This window comes from Podarcis pityusensis (genome assembly GCF_964106645.2).
Source record: "Podarcis pityusensis genome assembly, chromosome: 2".
In the NCBI taxonomy this organism is placed as follows: Eukaryota; Metazoa; Chordata; class Lepidosauria; order Squamata; family Lacertidae; genus Podarcis; species Podarcis pityusensis.
In genome coordinates this window covers 78,500,207-78,521,617 of record NC_138029.1, presented here as the reverse complement: position 1 = coordinate 78,521,617, position 21,411 = coordinate 78,500,207, and the positions used below count along the sequence as shown (strand labels likewise).

Genomic DNA, 21,411 nt, shown 5'->3' with positions numbered 1-21,411 from the left:
GCATGCGAGGCATTGCTATTTATCAACATTTTGAAGCTAAGCAGATACACCTGCTGATTCACAGATTGCCTTTTTTTGCTCATCCTTCACCAAACGTTTGAGAATCAAGTAACATGTGCAGTGGCTAAACCCCCCAAAAATTGGCATCTGCAGCCAGCAATCATATATAAATCCAGTGGGTTGAACATAAATTAAGTTAGTTGAACTCTGTCCCCACTGCAATCATGAGACAACTTAGCAATTACTTGATTTTAATGGGAATTAAGTTCAACTAACTTGGTCAGGATCCAAACCAATGCTCAGTTGCTTTTAATCTGTTACCAAGCATATTATGAAACTTTGCTATTCATCTGGAAATGATAGGAAGAGTCATATTCTCTACTGAAGTCAAAACCACTGCAATTCCTACATTTCTCCTTCTAGAGAAGAAATGGAAGATGTGGGCAGCACCAAGGAAGCATGGAAAATGTGCCACAAACTAAGGAGGGTGGCTGCTTTTAAATAATATATACATATACAAATCAGTTTGCATCAAAAATCATGAGGCCTTAGCTGGTGGACGCACGTCATCCTTTCTGTAGTGCCAAATAAGTCATATACGTTTCATGCTGTTATAGATAAAGATATTCCATGCCGAGTTTGAGTGCCATTGCCACCATCAAGGAATTGTAGAGTTGGAATGGATCCTTAGGGTCATCTAGTCCAACCCCATGCAATGCAAGACTCTCAACACACAGAGGAAGAGTGCATGCATATAATGAGGAGGAGGAGGAGGAGGAGGATAATGGTGATGATGATGATGATATAGTCTTGAGGGGGAAAGAGACAATATAATCAGCAAATCAACCACATGGAAATAATAACAGCAGAAGGGAACTACTGGTGTGTACAGAGAGGCAGCTGTGTTGGTCCTTTGGAATGGGAGTAATTCAGCTCCCATACACAGTAGTGAGGATGGCTGAAGAGTGATTACAGAGATGGGACTGTAATGTTGCTCTAAAAAGGAAAGGTGCTGCATCAAAGCGTACCATCGGAATGAAAGCATTGTGGCTGTAAGAGTGTGAACTAAGAACTAGGTAATCACCAATTCTGCTCTTACATTATCCCCAACTCTTAAGGTGTGCAGCCTCAGAGACTCAGTTGACTTGTTTAAAACATGTGCCTATTATTTTTCCTAGAGATACCTCAGGTATGGGTATGATCCAGGCATCTGAATGGGGTATAGAGTATGCACATGCCAACTTCAGTCTATCACATCACCTACACGACACTTGTAGCTACAGCATACAGTCTCATAATTCTGTTATCTTGGTACCGATAGAAATGTCCAACAAGCAAATTATACAGTCGCTGAAATGCTGGATTTGAATGTCAGCAATGAGATCCAGATTAGAATTCTGTCAGCCCCCCCCCCCCCAGGGGGAGCTGCCACGGATTGGTCTATTTGAATGGATGGGTTTGGCTGGAACCTGTGAGCCTTTGTGGTGGCCAAGGGGAACGGGTAAGATGGGGTGGCGCGTCCGGGCAAAAGAGGAGGTGCCGCGTCAGGCCGCAACCGCCACTCACCAGGAGGGCGGAAAACAGCTATAATCTGCCTTTCAAGTCACTGTCTTTAAGATCACAGTCTTTAAACTGTCTTATAGAGTTGTTGTGAAGTAGCATCTAAGATCATTTTTAAAGCTGTTGTTGTAATGTGGTTAAGAGAATGAGCTGTGAAGTAACTACTTCAAAACTCACCTGAGTGACAAAGTCACAATTTTGCCTTCAGCAAGCCACTATCTCTTTACCTTAATTCTCCCATCATCTTCAAATAAATACTACCTTACAGAGCACACGGCACCAATGTATTACTGCACACAGAGGCCTTTCCTTGAGTGTCCTATCCCCACCACTGACATTAGTCTTGAGAGAAGCCAATAAAATACTTTCTCCCAAGCCAAATCGAAGTGCATGGGGTTACAGCTGGAGACAGGAGATTTGCAGAACCCGTCAGGGGAACATGACGATTTCTCTGGAATGCAAACGTACCCACGGGCAGAAAAGAGTTGGCACCCCTTTTATAGAGTCATATTTCAAAGATTATTGTAATATGAAATTTGAGCATTCAAAAGGCACTGAGTGTTTATTATTGCTATTATTTAAACAGGAATTTTAATACATTTTTTTAACCATTTCTGGTGTATGAAGAATTTTACCATTCTTATTTGTCTCTGTGACTTTGTGCCAAAGCGGTGACTTATACAGAATATAATTTTAACAGGAATCTATGAGATCTAGAGGCCACAATTCAGCAAATTCATTTGCATGCACAAACAGATTGCACGTCACACGTGTGTGTGTGTGTGTGTGTGTGTGTGCGCGCGCTTGACACAACACCATTTCTCTTAGTCCCATGCCTAATATTTAGGGAGCTTTAAAAACACCTTGTTTAATGGATTGAGGTGTGGACGCTATGGTGAAAAATAAGAAACTTCTCCTGACACATAAGCAGACACAGATATGAGCTTTTGGATTGTGCACCACACTGGCAAACATTATGGACTCACGAAAACAACACAAGGCTTCTTGTTTATGTAAAAAGGAATCTATTAACTTAGCTAACTACATTATTTGTCTGCTCAGAAATTTAGGATACTGTGTAAAACATAACATGGCAGAAAACTCCTGGAATAGAAATGCAGTGCAGATTTCGCTACCAGCGCAGTTATATTATCTTGTATGGCACGTGCACAGTTGCCAAGGCAACCAGTATCCTTCAACCAACTCTATTATTATGGCTATTAGAGGCTTTTAGACTCTCTGGTGTCCAAGCCATCACTCTGAGCTGGTTTGTGCTAATAACCCTCAAATACAGATGCAAGTAGAAAAGCACAGAGGAGAGGGGAGAAACACTTTTGCAGATCGACACTCAGCATTATAAGCCAGTGGCGGCTTGGGAAATTAAATTCAATCAGCTAGAGGGAAGCAACTGTTATATAACTATCTTTATTAAGCCAGATAAGTGTAGTGACAGTTCATTGCAGACCTTGAGTTCCTGTGATGAATAACTGTCTGAGTGAATCTAATAGCAGAGCAGGGCTACAGTACTTACTAATTATCTGGAAGAAAAAATCACATTGCACACCTATTGCAGTGAAAAATTAATTAGCCACTGCTGCAGCTATCAGATTGTATTTTCTGAGAGGTAAATGATGAATATATTCATAAAAGATACAACTAGGAAATGATAGATTTCTACCTTTTTAATGTTATCTCTCAAATTGTGAAAGTGGATGTTGCCATTATTAAATTAAAAATCATTACAATTCAATCTGTATTTGTCTGACACAAGCCATCCTTTTAACATTTGCGGAAAGCTTTCCCAGTCAGTAAGTGCCCTTATCCTTCTGTTATATCTAAGCATTCACACATCAAAGCACTACAACAAACTCATTATGCACCATATGGATCAACAGAGAATTTCCTTTAGCCACCAACTAGGGAATTTCAAGCAGAAAATAAATAGTGCAATTTATTTTTTTAAAAGCACCCGTTGACAAATCATCCAGTGGTTTCTGAACTAGATTTATCCTCGCACTTGCAAGTGCACTCAGTGTTATGGGGAAGGCAGAATGATGGATGTTTTATAAGGAAAACAATTTTTGTACACTAAACAGGATTTAGGAACTAACAGCCCACTCCTGGTGCTTTGTAGTACAATAAAAGCTTGCACAGCAGCAGCTGCCATTCTGAGCACCACCTTGTGCAGTTCAGCCTACTCAGTAAGGCTTAAGGATGAGGCTCAGAACTAACGGCATCCCCCCATCCTCTCTAATTTTCCCTGACCTTGAAGAAAGCCTCCCTGCATGGTGCTTCTTTGCTGTGCAAGGGTTTGTGTGGCACTCCTATGCTGCGGAAGGTGCTAGTCCAGCTTGGAGTAGATTAATGGCTCACACTAAGTGTTGGTGGCCATGGCTGAACCCAATGTTGTAGTGACATTGGGTCCAAACACCCATTTTAACCTTTTTTGAAAACATGATTTTGAAATACTTTTCAAGGCCACCACCCTCAATCCATTATGGAATTCAATAAGGCTGACAACAACATGCCGTTGCATGTTGCAAAATCTCTGCCTCTTCTCTCGGACAGGTAGGGGAAGGTGGATAATGTCTTGGAGGAGCTAATTGCATTGTGAAATAACCATCTAGGATGTGGATGACTGAGATGGGAAGAGGTATGTTAGAATTTCCCCATACTGTGTTTTGGCAACAGCAAATCCAGCAGCAGTGCCCGATATTAAAAATGCCTGGGCCATTTCTGTGTGATAGCACTCTTGCTGGTATACAGCTACTGCCAGACTCCATGGCATTCTCACAGTTATCCAGTGAAATGCTGTCACAGTATGGACAGGAAAGAATCAAGTGAGAGGTGGGGTGGAACCAAAAAGTATTATATTATCCCTTGAACATTTAAAAATTGTCAGTAAATGTATAAAATTCAAAATGTCACATTTCAAATGTCTGTTTCCGAAACATACAGTGGTGCCCCGCCAGTGGCGTAGCGTGGGTTGTCAGCACCCGGGGCAAGGCAAGTAATTTGCGCCCCCTAACCCAGTAGGGGCAGAGAGCTGCGAGTGCGAGTGCGCCTCCCCAGATGTTGCGCCCGGTGCGGCCAGCCCCCCCTGCACCCCCCACGCTACGCCACTGTGCCCCGCAAGACGAATGCCTCGCAAGACGAAAAACTCGCTAGACGAAAGGGTTTTGCGTTTTTTGAGTCGTTCCGCAAGACGAATTTCCCTATGGGCTTGCTTCGCAAGACGAAACACTAAGCCATTAATAGCCGCTAAGCTGCTAATAGCTGCTAAGCCGCTAAGCCGCTAATAGCCGTGCTTCACAAGATGAAAAAACCACAAGATGAAGAGACTCGCGGAACGGATTAATTTCGTCTTGCGAGGCACCACTGTACCTAAGCTGCTATAGTATGGGTACTCTGATACTTCAGCTCTACTTTAACTGCATATCCATTTCCCTAGAAGTAAGCTTCACTGAACTCAGCAGGTAGGACAAGGAGCTAAGCTGACCCAAGCTAGCTCTTGCTTTCACATGACGACACTGGGTCCAACTGTTATCCCAATTCCATTATAGCATGACCAGCAAGACAACTGATGTGGCCCCACTGCTGTTAAGAACCCCACTACCTAGTCGGGTTGTGGATTGCATACTTAGCATAGAGCCATTGAAATAGACGGTTCGGGTTAGTTATTATAACTTAAGTCATTTCACTAGGTCTTCTTTAACTGTTACTAAGTCTGGATCCAACCCACTAGAATTTATGTGTATTGGATTATCCTATGAAGTATACACAGTTCCAAAACACCAGTGTTTTGCCTTTGAATCCAGTAGGCCCTGCGTAGCCTCAGAAACAGTGGAGATAAAATTCGGAGTAGCCATGCAAAGGTAGATTCATCAAAGAGTATCAGCTGTTGCAACTGCTATGAATGGGTTACAAACTCATCCTCAGGGCTGCTTCATCTGATACAACTGCTATATAAAGGCAGCAGTTCAAACAACATGCCGTGAACTTGCTCAACTTGTTCTAATTCTTACACATCCACAACCCTAAAGAACTTTTGTCCCTATGATGTGAAAAAAATGTGTTGCTGATAAGGTTTGGCATTCACAGCCTTATTGTGTAAAGAAGCCCTCAAGTTTCACATTTTATATGCTTATGCCATGTTGGCAGTAATTGCATACGTGATCTTTTTTTCAAATCAACAACCATGTGCAAACGTAATTTGTACTATTTCTCAAATTATTAAAATGTTAGTGTAACACGCTCTGCAACCATCCTCAATATCTGGTACCTCTCTCTAGTCCCCTTACCCATTTTGTCTCAATTTTGCCTTTTGGGGAGATGCTGGGATACCTTTTAAAAATGTCATTGGTGTTTCTCTGGTTTCAGCCCTGCTTTGCCACATATTACATCTGGGGAGAGGGTGAAATGAATATACGATTCCCCATGCAGCAGAATGAAGTGGGAAGATGGCCAGTACCGCTTCAGAGGGTGGGGGGGGGGATTACCTTTTTTTTAAAAAAAAATTGAAAATAAAGAAACAAAGGGTGGGATTCACCTAATGATTCCTGTCAGCACAAGCACTCTGTGAAGGCTTCCACTTGCAGAACAAATTGGCTCTGTGGGGGGTTGAAAGAATCCTAGAACAGTACATGGGAGGAGAAGGGGAATTGTTTTCTCTGGCAAACTGCAATGTGTGATGCTGAATCCGACCCAAAAGCTTCTTGTAAGCAGAAACAAGAATAGCAGGCAGAGAGTTGGGCTCTGTAGACTTTCTTGCTGGTATGTTAGTTCTTTTCTTACAGCAAATGTTTATGCAGGGGAGGACATTTGAAAATTCTACATTCCAGCTACTTCCTGGAGTAACATAGTGATTTAGAATTCTGTCACCTCATTCTTACGTGTGTAGAGCAGTCTAAAAGTATGTGAACTGCCATTCTCTTGTTCTCCTTCTAATGGCTAAGGTAAAGGTAAAGGGACCCCTGACCATTAGGTCCAGTCGTGACCGACTCTGGGGTTGTGGCACTCATCTCACTTTATTGGCCAAGGGCGCCAGCATACAGCTTCCGGGTCACGTGGCCAGCATGACTAAGCCGCTTCTGGTGAACCAGAGCAGCGCACAGAAACGCCTTCCCGCCGGAGCGGTACCTATTTATCTACTTGCACTTTGAGGTGCTTTCGAACTGCTAGGTTGGCAGGAGCTGGGACCAAGCTACGGGAGCTCACCCCATCATGGGGATTCGAACCGCCAACCTTCTGATCAGCAAGCCCTAGGCTCTGTGGTTTAACCCACAGCGCCACCCGCGTCCCCTTCTAATGGCTACTCTGATAGTAAAGGGAAAGTGTTATGACCAGGTTAGTAAAATACCTCCTTCAGGAGCTTGTGGGGAATAGATAAATACAGTATATAGTTAATGGGGGGAAGCCTTCAGTATGGAGGAGAGGGCTGCCATAGGCAGTGATCGTTGGTACGAGAATGGGACAGTGGGTCATATCAGTGCCCATGTTTTCATCTGTGAAATGCTGAATATCATGGCACTCTTAACCACAACTGACCAAATTGCATGCATTTTAAGCACCCAAGTGGATCAAGTGGAGGTTGTTTTCTGAAAATGTGGATCTTACTTCTTATCTCACATGAACTTAAGTGTACTGAGTAATTTAAAAATAGAAGCAGTAAGTCACTTCAGATTTTGACCTTGTTTTTCAACATTGTATCTTGCCAAGCTTCTCTCTCTGTTTAAATCAATGTATCAAGAACTGGGCCTCATGAACATTCGGATACACATGCTTGATCTTTATGTGAAAGAACAGAGAAGAAGAGAGAATGTGAAAGGGAAAATCCAGTTGCTCTACACAAGGGAAGGCTTTGAGCCTCTCTCTTTTTGTCCCTGTTCCCAGTTGAGGCTGAGAATCCCACTAAGGATCTTGAAGAAATGGCAACACCTCCACTTCCTTTGTCTGCCAAACCAATCAGATTAAGTGGGCACCTGAACAAAGGAGAATTAATTTGTATTCCTAGAAAGAACACAGAGGAAAGAACATCATAGATTGTGAAGTACCTTTTAGGGGGGATAGCATCTGGTTCAAATCCAGTTCCTTCTCAGTAGTGTGCTCTTTGTAACGCTGAACTATTTGAAAACGACCCATTAAATGTATCAGCCTTGCAGACAAAGAGGGAATGTTTTTACTATTTACATTTCTTTTTGAATATATAACTCTTTGTCGTTCATTTTGATGATGATTTTAATTTACTACGGTGTCAGGGTGTACAATTGGAGCCCTCCACTGTGCATTATGAACAGAACCCAGGAAAATGCAGATACGTATTTATAACAACAGGAAAACAACAATTATGAGCAACTGGAAAGGAGGAATGCACAATATTATAAAAAATGCATACTTGCCCATTGTTCTTCCAGTAACTCAAACCATTTATATAATTTAAAGTTCATTTGGTACTAGCCTCTTCAGCAAAGCAAACCTCATGATCATTTCAACATACTGAAGCAACATCTATCTTTTGATGATATTTACGTAATACATGGATAAATGGTTGTTGTGTTTTATCCACTTCTTCCCCACACAACACTGTAACAATATTATGATTATCTATTTAATAGTTACTTGTTACCTAAAAGTCTCCAAGCAATTTACATGTAAAAAGATAGACATAAATATATTATACCATATACAACATAAAAAAGCACACATCGTCCCCATAACAGCAATAGGAAACTTTCACAACACACTAACAATGATACAAACTCCACTCTTGTCTTTCAAAACCCTGAGAAAGTAGTAGGCAGCCCAAGCTGTGCAGAGCATTTCACAGAGAGGACCACAATGGAAAAGACCCTCTCCCTTGTCATCACCCTCCAAGCCTCATTCAGAGATGCAGAGTCTCAACTGCCAATCTAAGGATCTGGGTAGATTCATATTGGAAGAGGCATCCCATAAGATACTGGGGTCCTGAGCTATCAAGACCAGGACTTTGAATTGGGCTCAGAAGAACAGGGGCAGCCTGTGTAACGGGAACATAATTGGTGATCTATTTGTCTCAAACCTGTCAACAGCTGGGCAGCTGCTTTCCGCATTAAAGTTCCCAACCTGTTTTCAAAGGCAGCTGGGTAAAGTGCATTGCCATAGTTCAGTACTGAGGTTTCCAGAGCATAGGTTAGAGTAGCCAAGTTATCCCAGTCCAGATAGGATTGTAGTTGGGCCACCAACTGCTGGAAAGCACTCCGTACTACTGATGCCATCTCTGCCTCACGTGACAGTAGTGGATCCAGAAGAAATTGGTGTCACCCAAAAATATCTCAAAATGACTTAAAGAACTCAGGAGAAGCAGAAATGTTAAAGGGTGTCCCTTTGCTATATAAACCCATCAAAATCCCAATGTTCTGAGTAACAACATTTTATTCTCAGCCTCACTTGATGGGCAAGGAAAGACGATAAAGTAAACTGGTGGCAAAATAGCATTCAATCAAATGGAGACTATTCTGGTAATAAAAACAACAATATCTACTCATTACATGCTTGTTTGCAAGTTGTGTCAAAAGAAAATTGAGTTGGTGTATTATAATTGAAAAAATGATGGACTAGCAAGGAAGTCACTGCATACTTGTGACTGCTTTAAAATATGCTCCTCAATCAGTTCTTATATTTCATCATTAAAATTGCAATAGACTTCTGTGATTTCACAAACTAGCAACTTCGCTTTATTATCAACTGAAAAAATATGGAACAGATACACCAATCCTGCTACATTTTCATTTGAAAAGACTACGAAGAAGATATAAGCATTGCCAGAGCAAAAACATACTGGCCACTTTAAAGGGAAAACTCATGTTTTCCCCCTCTTTAAAATATTCTATTACATATAAATGCACATATTATAAAACACTTTTATACATTTATCCTTTTTATTTTAAAAATTAAATATAAAGAGAATAGAGATATAAATGGCATGTTTGAATTTCTATAAGAATGAATTTCAAGTCCTTTTGAGTTTTATTTTCCTCTATTTTTTAGTTTTCCTATTTTTACAGCTGTAGAGATAATGAAAATACATTAAGAAAACTTACTTTGAACTAAAATTATGAAACTTTTAGTGAAAGTAAAATTCAGCTGCAAAGCTGAACAATGCATTTGTCAATAAAAGCGACAAAGGTATATAGTGTTTCATGTTCATTCTACATATGAATGGAGGCCTTCTCAGCATCTTAAATTGCTAAGGAAAACAAAAATATTTCTCTCAACAGATACTGCCAGTAGAGTTGTCCAAGGAAATAATGCACCATATCTGTTCTCAACAGTGTTGGTACATATTGAACACCAGCACTTCCCTTCATATCAAAAGCTGGTAATTAAAATCAAAAAGTATCAAGAGGAAAGACCATACCTTAATAAAGAAAAATGTTATTTTACAATATCCAACTGATTTCAGTGGGAAGGACATTAAAGTATGTGTACTTCAGTTTTTTACTCCAAAGTAATACAATTGTTCAATAGAACATGCTCCCCATGAAGAGATTATAAGATTGTAGTATAATCAAGCATGTAGCATAAAAATGAATGTCTATAGTTTATCCTTAAATTTAGTATTTCCAAAATACCCTCAACCTGATGCCATTACTCCACAGAGTAGCATCTGACAGCTCTTGGTCCCCATGGTTTGTTGCAGTATATAGACCCCCCAGTCTACTTATATTTATATTTGCACTCATGTTAAATTACTGGCCCATAAAAGTAAGTATTAAAACTCCATTAACTTTAATTAACCTTATGTTTGACATACATATATTTAAAAAAGAAATTAACATGGCATTATTTAATAGTATGGAGCTGAAATTTACTATACTAACTCAAGGCATTCCTGGCTCTGGATACAACTTTACTCATGTAGCCATTGTATAGTTTTGCTTCTGATTTCCAATGAAATAAATGCATATTTGATTTATCAAGACTTCAAAAACACCTAATACTTTGAAACTGCAAGTTTTCATTTAAATTCAATCAACAGAAAAGCAATAGATCATAAATAGCTTGGAATTTTTTACCCGATGCAATGAATTCTGATATAATAAGCATTTCCCTAGATGTTAGGTGACCTATTAACTTATTTTAGTTGTATTTTGACATTCAGCCTACTCAACTAGCCTGAAATCAGATTTGTTTTATCCTTTGCTTTCGTAACTGTATGGCAGAAGCATACATTTAAGACAGTTTGGACATTTTTTTTTCATATCTACTGATACAGGTTGTATTCTTTTGGTTAAAAAAGTTGTAGCAAGTTTTGCATGTATGCCTTCCTTAGAATATTGACAGGTTTATATAATATAATAGCAGTGTGTCTTGTCTCCCATCATTAGATCACTACAGTGCCACAAGATATTATTACCTCATCTTTTGGCTTCTTAAATCATGGCTACAACTGACCTTGTCTTTCCAAAATGAATTCTGTCACAATAATGACTTTTTCATTGTCATTCTTCAAGCAGTCATTGCCAGGTCAAGAAGCCACAACTGAATTAATGCTTATTAATCAGGCTCAGAATTACTCTCACCATACTAGGGATTCTAAAATTCAACCAGATATGCCTATGTGACTGAGGAATAACTAACTATAGCAATATCATTGGTGCTTGCCTAAAATTCACCAGAAGGCCCAGAACTCAAATTCACATTTTGCCTTCAACTTGCATTTTCATAATGCATTATGCAGACAAGAGCCAGAAAATTATACCACTTATTAAATTCAATAACTGAACAAAAAAATAACTCCAAGGAAAAAAATTTAAATGAGCATTTCAATTAAATACTAACTCAATATTTAAGAGATTTTTTCCATGAAGAATTATGTTTTAGAGTATATATGATGGCATACAAATGTTAGCTCCAGAGGGGCTTTAATATTACTATATTAAGAATTTACTATGTGCAGCTTGTAAGTGTTTACATGTATAGGGTCAAGCATGTATCACTATTACCCACTGCTTGTTAAGCGTGCTTGTCAAATTTTCCTAGATTATAACAATTACAGATTGAGGAACCTACTAACATTACAAGAGACAACGCTCTCAGTTCAGCTGACTCTCTCTTCTGTAAATCTCCACAGGGTTCAAATTATTGACTTCAATTAAAATGTTGCGTCAACAAACCATGCCATTTATCAGATTTAAAGAATGCAAAATATTGACCCTAACCCTGATCTTATTGGATTTGAACACCAATCCTCCTTTCTGCAAATGGTGCTTGTACCAGTTTTATGCCATCTGAGTTTTCTGTCTCTAATCATCTTGAATGAATCAAATAAAATCTAAAAAATCTTACCAATTTACCATACGAAAATATTCACAAGCTTTAATGATCACACCTTCAAACCATTTTAATCCTCTAATATTATTAATGTTCATAACTGAATAATTATCATTACTAAAATAGCCTGGAAAAAATGTATTTTGCTTTTCTATGATTTTAAAGGATTCCTCTAAACAAACAAGGTCTGCTGAGACATAAAATGATTTAAATGCAGATCTATTTTAAAATAGTCATCTATCTGGAAGACGTATCTCAAAAAATACTGTGAAGCTATTGGCTTATCATTCCGTTCTGAAATACAATGACCTTTTGCTACCAATTCGACTCAAAGGAAAATGTCGTACAAAAATAGGTTCATATTTCAGAATTGCTTTGTGCAACGCATAGTGCTTTGAATCTGGGTGCTAGGTTGTCATCCTGTTTCAGTGTAAATGCATAGCCCTCTTCAACACAAGTTCCAGTGAAGTGAACTGAGGTGATGTTGCAGAGAGCATCGAGAGCAGAGCCTAAGAACATGTCTGTACTAGTTGTTTATAGTGTGTCAGTTCCAATTTAAGATGTCTTTAACTTGCATCTAATCTGCTATCTTTGTGCATACAACATCAAATGATCATTGGAGACGTCATGTGTTTCAATGATCTCTGCTAAAAATGACTGAACTGAAAAGAGGCCTATGTGTATTACTTTAGTAAAAACCTATTTATTGGTCACTGTGACCATTGCCTGTGGGAGGAGTCTATAGTACACCCTCCTCATTATTCTCTCTCTCATAGACCCCTCCTTCTCATATACCCTCCTTGAGTTCAAAAGGTAATATTTACATTACAACCATTGTCTACTCATTATGCTTACTTTGGTAAATGAATCCCTGATAATCTTCTGTTTTGCTGTACAATAGAATGCTCATAAAGTATGAAAAGTTAAATTAAAACAGGAACGTTCAAATGGAGAATTGCAAAAGCCAAATCAGTCCCAGGCATTTCATAGACAGGCCAGAATAGAGTCTACCGCCACAATATAATTTTCTAATGAGCCTTTAATTTTTCTCTCTTATGTACTTTGAGTCTCCTTCCTTTCTCTTTCCATTCCAGAATAATCCCACGTTTGCTGATACTGTTTCAATATGGAAGGATCAGATCAACAGCTACCATGCATTGTAAGCTCTGCAAATTAATATTGTATCCGTAAAATAAGGCCCATTTTAATTCTCCCATAATATAACACCTAAAATGTTATCATCACCCAGCACTAGTTTTTACTGAAATCTACACCCAAGTAAGCAAAATGGGTTAAGGCCACAGCCTAAAATACTATTAACATTATTTTTGAAATTATAGATGTCATAATAGACAACGGATGTAATTTTATATTATTTATAATTGTATTTGGATGTTAATTCAGCTCACCATTCAACCTTTCTGAAGACTATATATCATTTTTGTAAACTAATTTAGCTTTGTCAATAAGAAAATTAGTCATCTCCTGTTAGCCTAGGTGCGCTAACAAGATCAAGAATGAATTGCTTGCCATTTGTGAAAACTACCAGTTTAAAATAATTTATTGAAAAACAGGTTCAAAATGTAATGAGAATGCCCAATGCATTCATACCTCTTTCAATTAGAGCTTAAAATTCATTCTCCGAAAGCCATATCTACAGCACGCACACACGCACACATAGGGGGACGATCATGCAGTTTTCTGTCCGTTTAAATCCCATTGTGTCTTTTATTCTTAAATGTATGAATGTATACATTTATTTACATATTAGTTTGACTTTTTTACTTGAAATTTAGCACTACAGGACAGGCAGTCCCTGCAAGGAATGAGTAATTTTAAGGGGATGGGGCATATACTTCAGAACCCATTATTGTCCTATTTTGATGATCAATCAAGTGGAAGAATGTGATGACATCATCTGCTTTAAGATTAGTAATTCATTGCCTCTAGCTATCAGAAGCCACCCAATAAGAATAAAAGAAAGCCAGGGGAAAAGGTTCTGTTCTTATTAACTTTATGGTAAAGATTTCTTTCAGATCTTTTGTCTTTTTCCGGTCTTTGAAGACATACCATGGTCTTATTCAAAATTTTCAATGACTATCTCATTGAAGTTTATTATGCAGTTTCAGATATTTGTTTTGTATGTGATTTCAATCCAAAGGCAAGTTACTTTGCTGTCTATGATAAAAACAGCCATAGATTTATTTGCCGAAAACTAATCTTCTAAACTGTTTTGGTTGTAATCCCATCAACAGTATGCTTGAATCCAGAAGTCAGTATTATTTAAGCACCAATCTGTGCTCAGGATCATATTTTCACTCACATATGAGCTCTGTACTGGAAATAAGCCTTATAAAATTAATGAGCTATTAGCACGATCAATCTACAGTTAAGCAGTTTTAAGATCCATTAATTAAAAGTATGTCTTCCTAAATCTCTGCCACTGAAATAAGTGGAATTCAAAAGTGCTCAACTCTGGCTAGATCAATATTGTTCTCTAGACAGCTATATACTCTCATATAAAATGGTCCCAAACCATATTGCAATTGACTCTTGCAACAGCAAAATTTAAAGATATATTTCCCTAAAGAAAACTGTGCATGGAAAAGAAGTTTGTCATATTGTATCTGGTAGCTATTTCTGGACATAAATTGCATAGATTGTATGCCCGCAATCTATTCCTGACCTGGTTTCCTTTAAAGTTTGCTTGCATCTTATGAGGATGTTTAAATAAATTTCACTGCAGCAGAGCAAATATGTAAAGTGAACAGAAATTATAGCTTCTTAACTACAATATGAACTGGTTTATAAATGCTTTATATATTTATTTTATCATTCAGAATTCTAATTCTGCATCAAACTTCAACCACGTTGGTTTGAAACATCTCAATTCTTTGAAAAAGTTATTTTAAAATTTCACATCATCCTATTTAAGTCTTCATTGGTGAAGATGACATGGACTGCTTTAATGAAAAATTATCAGAAAAGATTGGAATAAAGGTCTCTGTACTCCCTATAACATTTGTTACGTTGGTAATATATGTGATGTTTCACCTATTGGCAATACAATCCAATACATGTCTACTGAGAAGCAAGTTCCACTGTCCTTTCACTGTTGAAATTGAAATTAGTTGCTTATTTCAATTAGACAATACATAAAAGCAAAGGTTGTTAATGTAAGTTCTAAATTTGACTTTTATTCAATTCTATTTGAAATTTCCATTTATTTTGGAAGACTGGCAATATCAATGGGAAAAAATAATGAATATATTCCACTGAATGAAAGAAACACACACCACTCCATTTACAAATGCAATGCAACATCCATTATTGTTTCACTGATAATTTCTGAATCAACGCATAAAACGTTTTAACATTCCTGACATTCCATTTAAGAAAAATATTAATGCCACTGGTAATTACATTTTCATTGACTTCTTATCTCATTCTTCTGTCCCAAATTCAAACAGAAATAATGTGGAGCTGTCTGAATCATTGCCAGATGTTTATAATGATTTATTGACTAGGTTAATTAAAATGCATTTATCAACTCATTCGAATATAAATTTAATGGTTCCAGTTGACGCTGCCATTTTATTAATGTTGCTTTTATCTGCCCAGACTGGCTACTTCAACAGAAAAGAAAGGTTTCAAGCTAAATGTTTTTTAAAATGCTTTATTTAGTTGCAATGCACTGCAATTCTTTGCATGTTTACTCACTGAACTCTCACTGAATTTAATTAGATAGGTAGCCCCAACTAAGCATAGGACTATTGAATAAATGCAGCCTATACGAAAAGGGGGAAATGCAATACATCAGTTTCGCTGAGGAGCTTGTATGTTTATGTCCAGAGAGTTCTGCAATTCAGTAATCTACAGGTAAATTTAGGTTAGGCTGGAGTTCAGTACCTTAAAGAACTCTGCCTCTAGGGATAAGTTGGGAACAAGAATGACTCTGCTGACATTAGGTAAATGCCTGCTCAGTGACCTTCATTACTAAAGCTCTTGGCTTTCAGGAGCATCTCAAGCATTCTGTGTCACTGCTGATATCACTGTGCAGAAGGCAACATGACAGGGTGCAAATGAGAAGCAAACACAAAGTGGCCAACAATCAGCACAGAGAAAAGGCAAATCTTTGGGCACAGCTGGCAACACAATATCAGTGTGTGTCTGATAATTTTTTATACTAGGGCAAGCACAAGAATAAAAGAGTTTTGCATGCTAAGAAAACCTAATTTTGTTTAAACTTAAGACATAGTCATCAAAATGGTATTTGATGAAGGGTAATGCCAGATCCAATTATATTTTGAAAAGGCTGGCTCCATCTATAGTACAATTCTATAGGTCCTACTCCAGAGTGTGCTCCATTCAGTTCCATAGGGCTTACTATCTGGACAATGTGTATAGGATTGCAGACATGGTTTACAACAGTCTTACTATGCTTTAACAGCCTACACTTGGGTACCTGTGCATATTATCCACCTTCTTCACATTATATAGCCTCTTGTATTAACCAGGCTTTTCCATCTGCTCAAACTATACAAATGTGAATGTTTCGTGCAAGACTTTTTTTAAAAAAAACACACACACAACCTCAAACATCGTTTTGTTGCTGTTTCAGAAAGCTCTATGTACACAGTAGCAAACTGTGCCAGTAGACACCAATGGTTGTTTCACCACATACATTTCCACAACGTGGAATTGTGGCATCTAGTTTAGTTTACATCGTTAAGTTCAGAACTGTGAGCTGCTGAGATAGTCTTTGCACACTAAAGCACAGCACAGTGTATCTGTCCAGGACAGGTAGATTCCACAGGTAGAAAGACGGCGACCTAGATAAAACAAAAATATGGGTGGGCAGCAAAACGCTTGCTTCCGTTTGGACGAAAGTGTCCACAGCTGCGCGCCTAGGTTTACCTGCCCAACCTTTCGAGGCGCCAAAGACGCGCACCAGAAACGCAAACCAAATCATTTGTATTCTCCACCCCCTCTGTGGAAAATTAGAAACGGTGTGGATGGGGAGGGGGCAATGCAAAAGAGTGACCAGGGCAGAACCACCCTTTCCAAAACATGGTCCAGAGCACACTAAACAGAGGATTCCAGATCAGAATCCCCATTTGGCGTCCGATCCAGCCCCTCTGGTTCCTCTCATTCCACCCTGACCACTGACATCCCAGGCTGGACCCTCATCTCCCCAAGCCTCCGAGCAACTCCCATAGCGGTCCCTTCGGCTCCGTGTCCTCCTTTCCTTGTCGCCTTGTCCCGCTAGCAGCGTTTCCCTTTGGCTCTTCGGAGCCTCCCCCCTCCTCCCTTGCCCGCCAAAGAGCCTTTCTTCTTCGCTGTCTTGCTTCAGACAACCTCCCGCTTTGGCCCCTCTTCTTCTGCTTCTGCTTCTGCTTCTTCTCCCCCAGCCTCGCGTTCCTCCTGGCGCCCGACCTACCTGCTGGAGCCGAAGGGACGCGCTCGCTGCCTCCACACGCGCTCCGTCCGAGCCAGCCCGCGCTGCTCTCCCCGCGCGGTGTGAATGCTCATTTAAAGCTCGGCGCCCGCTGCTCAGTGGCTGCTGCTCCGCTGTAGTCTCCCGGCTCTGGCTTCTTCCTTTCTCCCCTCACAACACAAAGGCGCTCGCGAGCCCGCTCCGAGGAGCCCGGCGAAGCGGCCCCGCCCCCGCCAGAAGAGACCCGCACCTGCCGCCGGGCGGCTCCGTACCCCCCACTCCGCCTCTCCCGCCAAAGTAGCCAAAGCCCGCCCCGCGCCGGGGTAAAGTTAAGGCGCAGCCGAGCCCGCCGCGTCCAGCCGCCGAGAGAGAGCTGGGCGGCGCTAGCGGGGCTGGTGGTGCTGCTGACCCTGGTCGGGGAGGCGGCGTGGGAAGTCTGGCACGCGGCGCTTGGCTTAGGACCTGCCCCGGCCGCCCCTCCTCTTTCTGAGGCAGCTTCCTGTGCAGCCAGGCGACGCCAATGACAAGGAGTGTTTTAGGCGGGAGAGAAGGTTGGCCATGAGTCAACCTGAGGGAAGGGACTCCTCGGCCTGTTAGGTTCGCCAATTGCACCCTAAAAATAAAATAAAAAATGCTTTGGCCAGAAAGTTTCTCCAGCTAGGGCAGCTCACCTCACAGTGCTACCAAGAAAGAGGTGACGCAGTGGGTAGAGATCAACCGATTTCTTGCTGTTTCTCTGGGTAGCTTGGAGAGAAGGTTGGGCCTGGCTAACATGGACTCCAGCTTCTGTTGGCAGCAGCCAGCATGGCCAATGGTCATTGAATCATCGAATTATGGAGTTGGAAGGGACTGTGAGGACCATCTAGTCCAAATCCCTGCAATGCAGGAATCTTTTGGTCCAATGTGGGGCTCAAATCCGCAACCCTCAGACTAAGAGTCTCGTGCTCTACCAACTGAACCATCCCATGGGAGCTGAAATTCAGCAACCTCTGGAGGACATAAGAACATCAGAAGAGCCCTGCTGGATCAAAGGCCCATATATCCTGTTCCCACAGTGGCCAAGCAATGCGAAGCCCCCAAGAAGGATGCTGAGGGCATCACATTGGCCACCTCTGGCCTCGAAAAAGAGAGGGATGCCACCTCTGTCCACAGGGAGAAAACAGGTGTACAAGTAAGTAAAGGCAGCTGCTTGCGCAAGGAGCAACTATTACATTTAGTCGCCTCCTGCACTCTTCCTCTGTGCACAGCAAATCCTTCCCAGTCGTTCCCACCCATGCCGTGGAAAGAGAAAGGGTAAGTGAGCAGAGAGAACTTCTGCGAACAAGGTGAGCAATCAGAAGCAGCAGTGGCCTCTCCTTGCAACCATAGCTTGCCCAGTCCTTTTGATTGTGCTTGGTCAAAGATAGCAGGGAAGAAGTGGTAGTAGCTGGTACTCCCATCTCTTCCCTGGGCACAGTTTCTAGGCAGTGAAGTGCTGAGGATGATTTTTTTTTGGAAATAACTGCTTGTTTACTAGAAGCTACTTCCTACTGTGTTTGATAGGGCTGCATAGATTGCAACCCAATCATTCAAACACATACATACATAAATCCTGCGTAGAAGAACTGTGGGACTTACTCTTAGTCTAAAGCTGCAACCCTTAGCTGAGGAAGTTCCATTGAATTCACTGTGACCTATTTCCAAGTAAATGACTGCATATATACCATGCTTTTAAGCCCACGGCTTTCCCCAAATTGGCAATAATCTCCTCCCCTCCTTTTCCATTATAGCAACACTGTAAAGATACCACCCATGGCTTTTATTTATTTGTTCTTTTTCTCAGTTGATACAGAAACTAGGTTGGGAAGAAATGCATCAAAATGCAGCATTTCATATGAAATGACAGGATAGACACATAATAGAATATATGTGGATTTTGTTTAACGTCATGTGTACACCGCTTCCTAAACCAGCAGGGGAGCACATTAGATGCAGAGTTAACAGGCACATGAACCACAGCCTAAGTTTCAACACAGTTAAGATGCCTTGCCTTGTGACATCCACCCAGACCTGCATCTTCCTGGATGCAGAAATTGCTGTACCCCAAACCCAACATTGACTGCCTGTGCTTTTCCCATTGCTGAAAATATGGACTGAATACCTATCTGCTTGAACACTGGACCTCTAAATTGTGAACGCTGCTCATGGTAAATTGGCATTCAAACTAGAAAATGAATGAGCATGTGTTGTATAATCATATGTTCATTTTAAAGCTTTACTCCTTTTTATGCCAAAGAGGTAAGAGGAAGGAAATATGTCAGAGAAATTCGTTTTTGGCTGACACTTTTGTTACATTCAAGATATGTGATATCCAAGTGAACAATCTAAAAACAGGTTGCTTTTTGGAGGCCTGGAGGCAAAAAGTCAGCTGTTGCATTAAGTGTAAAGCAAATATTAATACTTGCTTTGATATGTGTTGGCACAATTGATGTCATTACATTCACACCAGCTTTTCATAGCATTCAGTACTGCTGGCTACAAAATCAGTTTTCTAACACAGTTCTCAACAATATAGACACAGATTATCCATGAAGCTGGCCTGCATTATCACTCCAAACCATTACAGTCCATCAGAAGATAGCACTATGGACAGAATTGGTGTTACAGCTTTTGATAATTAGTCATAAGATTAGTAACCAACTTAACCCTGAGAAGGTTGCTTTCGTAAATACTAAATGGTCCTTATAAGCATGATCATAATTTGTGCTGGTCATCATTTGAGATTTCAGAGGAATATGTTCTGTTCCACTATCCAAAATAGTACCTTGGGTTATAGACATCATATTTGCATATCCAATTTCATTGATTTCAGAAGGTAAGGGCATGTGATGCAATACATGATCCCCCCAAAAAATTCTGTTGTCCCCCAGACTGAGAAATAGTAATGGACCATGTTCTGTCCATTTTGAGGAGCTATCATTTAGTGAATGGCAACCCTTTTTTTGAGATTGTACTGTGAGGTCATTGCCATTTACAAAGCACAAAGTGTTTTGGGTGCTAAAAATTAATGCAATGGCTCACAAAATTGTTAATGCCTTCCTAATGAGACACAACTAGTTGCTATAGGAGGTGTATGCATTGTCCTTGACCCTTCACAGGCAGGTGCATGTGTTCATATAAGAGAGATAATACCAGCCTAGCTGTTCTAAGTTGATAAGGAAAAAAGAACATGTGTTGTATACTTCCAGCTTGTTTGAACATCTGATGGTGTAGGTAAGTCATTGTGCTTTCATCTCAGAGTCCTAGGTGTGTAACCTGTTATCTGTAGCACCTGCAAGGATCTTAACCTGAAATCTCCATCCTGGAACTGAATCTACAAACTGAACTCATGGCTACTGTTTCAGTCTAATTCAGGCATAGGCAAACTCGGCCCTCCAGATGTTTTGGGACTTCAACTCCCATCATCCCTAGGTAACAGGACCAGTGCTCTAGTTGTTGTTGTTTTTTAATTCTTCCTCTTACCACTCACCCCATTTTTTAAAATAACATCTTGTCAGCCTAGTGACAAATTCTGGAGATCTTAAAAGCTTGCCACACTTTTATGACGTTCAAGAGCAATTTCATGTTTGCAGTGTACTGGGAGAAGTTCAACACTATATTTATGCTCCTATATGTCACCTTGAGTTCCATGATGGATGCAAGGTAGGGTATATAAATGTATTAAACAAATAAAACATGTTTCCCACATGGAATAGGTATATGTGTAGGAAATTGTCTTGTGTGCAGCATACCTGACGCTTGTTTATTCTCATTATCTGGCCAAAAATATAGGTTTTGTGGCAGCTAACAACATTTTAAAATATCCCCTATGAATTGGTCATATGGGCCAATTCCTAAATAGGAATGCAACCATGAGGATGTATACCATTGTATAGAAGGCACACTACTCATTATCTTTGCTGGCAGTAGTGCCCAGAGAGCGTCACTTCATCTGAAAATCTCACAATTTGGAGAAAGGGCACATTTGGGATGAGGCACTTATTGAGGTCCTACAGGCCTTTAAAGATCAAATCAACATCTTTCCTGATATCATTGGACCAGATCTTATTAATAATATGTCTGCC

The 21,411-nt window shown here is 40.1% G+C and overlaps 1 protein-coding gene across 2 annotated transcripts in view; it reads right to left on the bottom strand.

Moving 5' to 3' along the window:
- Positions 1–17,764, bottom strand: part of SLC6A1 (solute carrier family 6 member 1) — a 75,551-nt gene extending 57,787 nt beyond the window's left edge. Inside the window, exon 1 of one of the 2 annotated variants that reach the window (XM_080994200.1) lies at positions 17,312–17,764. The gene's annotated coding sequence lies outside the window, so the exon portion shown is untranslated. Of the gene's footprint in view, positions 1–11,759; positions 11,782–17,311 lie in introns of those variants that run through there. The other variant, XM_080994201.1, reaches the window with a different exon arrangement.
- Between the last annotated feature and the right edge of the window lie 3,647 nt (positions 17,765–21,411).